We start from the raw sequence: 4,035 nt of genomic DNA on the forward strand, positions 1-4,035 counted from the left end.
TATGTTCTTTACCAAATCACCACAGTGTAATGATGATTTTAACTCCCCTCCAAAATGATCTTTTGATAACCTTTGCTTACTGGTTTGTTTATATATATTGGATATACTGTATTAGGATACAGAATTGTCTCTTATAAATCGAAAGGATCACTTTTAACAGTGACCTTTTTTTTTAAAATATGTACATTGCTTTCTAGTAATTTTTTCATGTTGTAGAGAAAATCAACACAGGGTATACCTGGTATGTATACTCAGTTGCCATTTTATAACTTTCAGTGTAATAACTTAGGGCTAAATCCTGCAAATTGATCAACCCAGATGCACCTCTGCATCCAGGTATTGATCCTCTAGGGCTCTGCATAGACACTGGGGAGTATCTAGATGCATCCTTTTTATTCCCCCCAAGGATTTAGCTTTTACTTTTTTTCAGCATGGCAAAATTTGCTAGATTTAGGTTACTAAATTGAGTAATTATTTTTTAGGTGATTAAAGGGCGAATGTAGTTAACTTTAACATGAGCATTAACTGTAATGAGCTAAAAGCTTTCCAAAAGATTGATAAATGCATTTAATAACCCAAAAATTACGATCCCATTCCTATCTGCATTGAAGTAAATGGGAGTTTTGCCAATGAAGATAAGGAGAGAAGGATCAGGCCCTAAATATGCCTACACTTTTTAGTCCAAAGTAGCGTGGCCTTCTACAGGGTGAACATAAATTGGAGATTTGTGTGTATGTAGGCATTTTTAATATAATGCATGGACAGTAAGTTGGTAAACATCAGTAAAACATTTTAGATGATATATTAATAGCAAGATTGGTAATCAGTATTTGATTAAATTTTGTAAATTGCTGACATATAATGTGACCTTATTCAGAGGTATCACATAGTGTTACATAATGTCTTATAAAGTGTTAGGATAATAAAATGATTTACTGCATAGTACATTAACACACCAACTACAGGAATTTGTTTACAATAATTTCTTAATAATCAAAGGAGATTGCTTGCCTGTAAACTCTGAACCATGGCAAGATACAAGAGGAGTGATTTTGGTACATATAAATACAGACCTAGGGGCCTGTTTTTCAGAGGCACTCAATATCCAAAACTGCAGTTGAAATCAATGGGAATTGCTGGCATTCAGCATCTCTGAAGGTCAGGTCCATAGATATTCTATTCAGGCAAAAAAAGGAAAAGAATGACAATGTTTTAGAAAGTAAAAGCCAGATTTAAAAAAAAAAAAGTAGAGACCATTTGTGCAAGCATTTTTGCACAAGAATTTGCACGCTTACTTGAGGAGGTACATGGATTACTTCCTTCTTGATGGAATGCTGTTCTCAAAATCAGGATTTAGAGATCTGTTATTGGGGAAAAGCAGAAATTACAAAAGGGATATGCTTTCTCAAGACTGGAGCATAATTGTCACCTTCTGAATCTCCTTTCCAAAACCTTTTTGTTTTGTTTTGTTCTAAAATGCAGATTTGGTGACACTGAAATATTTCACAAATTTGTGTTGGTTTTGCCAGATTGTTCATGTCGAAAAACAAAAACATTTAGAAATTCTAAATATTTCATTTTGACACATTCTAAATCAAATGTTTTGATTCAAAACAACTTTTTGTTTTCAAATTTCCTTTAATCTTATTTAAAAAATAAATGTTAAGGCTCAAAATTGAAACATGTTTTTCAATCCAAAGGTGTTTTTTTCCCCTTCAATTTGTTGAAAATTCCAAAAAAATCATTTTCAGGTCGACCCAAAACAGTGTTTTTAACATTTTTTTTCCAGATTTGCCAATGAACTAAAAACGATTAGCACAGCTTTATTCCCAAGTCTCTGAACATAATAGTTAATGCATTTTTATTTTTTGAATGATAAGGTCCCACCACTGAGATTTGGTGTATGCCTGTGACATCATCAAACCAGTCATTGGGAATGAGGCTTTCCACCATCAGCATTCCTGATCCTGACCAGACTCTAATATTGAGCAGGCAATAGCCATATAGGATATTGAGGACTAGCTTCTGCCCTTAGCTGGACAAAAGCAGCATCTGCTGGCTTCACTCGGAATATCATATGTACATGAGTTTCCATTGTTTAAATTCTGTATCTTAGTATTTTTTTCTCCTGTGTGAAAATGGACCTAAAATGAAAGGAAAATTAAACAGAATTTGGGATAGTGCATTTCAGAATACGTAGGGAATGTGCCAGTGTGATCTGTAGACTTTTAGCAACTTTGAGATTGGCCTATGGAAGGCACACTATGTGCATTGTAAATTAGGACATATTCCTCTGTATGCTTTATCCATTGAGTAGCCAGATTCACTGAAACTTCCAAAATATTAGTATCATTATAGACTGTGAGTGTAACTTTTCGGTGGGCTAGAGTTCTCCAATGCCTAAAAAAACCCCACCTCCCTTGGAAAGTAGCAGGAGACCCAGAGTTCAGTCTCTAAGGATTTTCAGCAAGGATTGCACAGGGTCAACCTCCCCATATTCAAGTCACAAACAGGGCCGCCTGGGAGGGGGCAAGAGGGGCAATTTGCCCCAGGCCCCGGCCCCGCAGGGGCCCCCACAACAGTTTTTCGGGGCCCCTGGAGCAGGGTCCTTCACTCGCTCTGGGGGGCCTGGAAAACTCTTGCGGGGTCCGGGCCCCCGGAGCTTCCTCCGCTCCCGGTCTTCACCGGCAGGGGGTCCATCCGATCCGGGGCGGAAGGACCCCCCGCTGGCGAATTACCGCCGAAGCGGGACCCGCCGCCGAAGTGCAGCTGGGTCTTTGGTGGTAATTCAATGGCGGGGGGCCCCCGCCGCGGATCTCCGGGGCACTTCGGCGGCGGGTCCCGGAACGGAAGGGCCCCCCGCCACCGAATTACCGCCGAAGCGGAGGCCCCCCGCCACCAAAGACCCCGGAATCCTCTGGGCGGCCCTGGTCACAAAAGGAACTAAAGAAATGAATTTAATTAAATAACTTTATAAAATCTTATGATAAAGAAATAATAATCTAATTTTTACAGCATGACATAGCTATTTTATAATTCACAGACATTATCTTCACAGTTATACATAAACATAAAGAAAGAAAACAAATTAAAATCTGAACAGTTCAGAAACACAGTGAGAAGAAACTGAGAGTTCCCAAAAGCTTTGGTTTTATTCACCTAAGTCTCAGTTAGAGTCTTTGATCACCAAATCTAAACAGTCTGCTGAGTCCAAAACAACATCTTCCCTCCACTTGCTTGTAGAAATCTTCAGCTGGAATCCCTGTAGACTCTTCCTCTGCTGAAATCACTGCTAGCCAGTCAGCTGACTGATTAACCAACCACTCAGTTAAGTCACAAGTGTATAGATTTAAAGAAAACCCTGTTACAAGAAAATACAAAACTGAGAATAGCAAAATAGAAATCACTCTTTCCCCATTACTACATTTAAAGAAAACGTTGGTGAATCAGACTAGTTGAACTTGGGACAATTTAACTAGAACAGTTTGGCTAAAATCAATGCATACAATTAAAATAAAAGAAGTTATTTTCCCTCCCAGTTTTCCCCTTGCTATAATTAGCATTGTCCATGCTTCCCTGTTAGAGGGTTTAACAATATCACTAACCTGCTGTAAAATGCTTCAGTGTTAGGGACAATAGCCTGCTTCCTGCTCCTGGGCTCAGCTTCTCCCAGCTCACACAGGGCACATGGCTGCATACCCCTAACTACCACACCCAATTCCAGAAGCTTCTGGATGTGGAGTGCTTAATCTGCCTAGCAACAATGCCCAGACACAACTCACTCCTACCTCCCACTAATGGGTCTCTTAAAGGGAATCTCCCTATTAGGCACATGGGTTACATGAGCATATACTTATTGATCAAAGTAACCTGCCCAAAGTTAAAAGCATTGAGAGCTGTTATATCTTCAAACATAACTAATGTAAAACATTGTAACCAATACGCTGCATAGGATTTATGACTCTGCAAAGATAGGTGGAATTCAGAGATAATTAGGATCAGCTTGGGTACCTAAAGTCAGAACCTAAATCCATA

The 4,035-nt window shown here is 39.2% G+C and overlaps 1 long non-coding RNA gene across 1 annotated transcript; it reads right to left on the bottom strand.

Annotated features, from left to right (window-relative positions):
- Positions 1–1,026: 1,026 nt before the first annotated feature.
- On the bottom strand, positions 1,027–3,680 carry LOC123361804. The gene is made up of 4 exons (XR_006576235.1): positions 3,606–3,680; positions 3,160–3,361; positions 1,296–1,361; positions 1,027–1,176 (listed from the first exon to the last, which is right to left on the bottom strand). It is a non-coding gene; the product is annotated as an uncharacterized LOC123361804 (long non-coding RNA).
- Positions 3,681–4,035: the final 355 nt, after the last annotated feature.

Source organism: Mauremys mutica, chromosome 1 (genome assembly GCF_020497125.1).
Source record: "Mauremys mutica isolate MM-2020 ecotype Southern chromosome 1, ASM2049712v1, whole genome shotgun sequence".
NCBI lineage: Eukaryota > Metazoa > Chordata > Testudines > Geoemydidae > Mauremys > Mauremys mutica.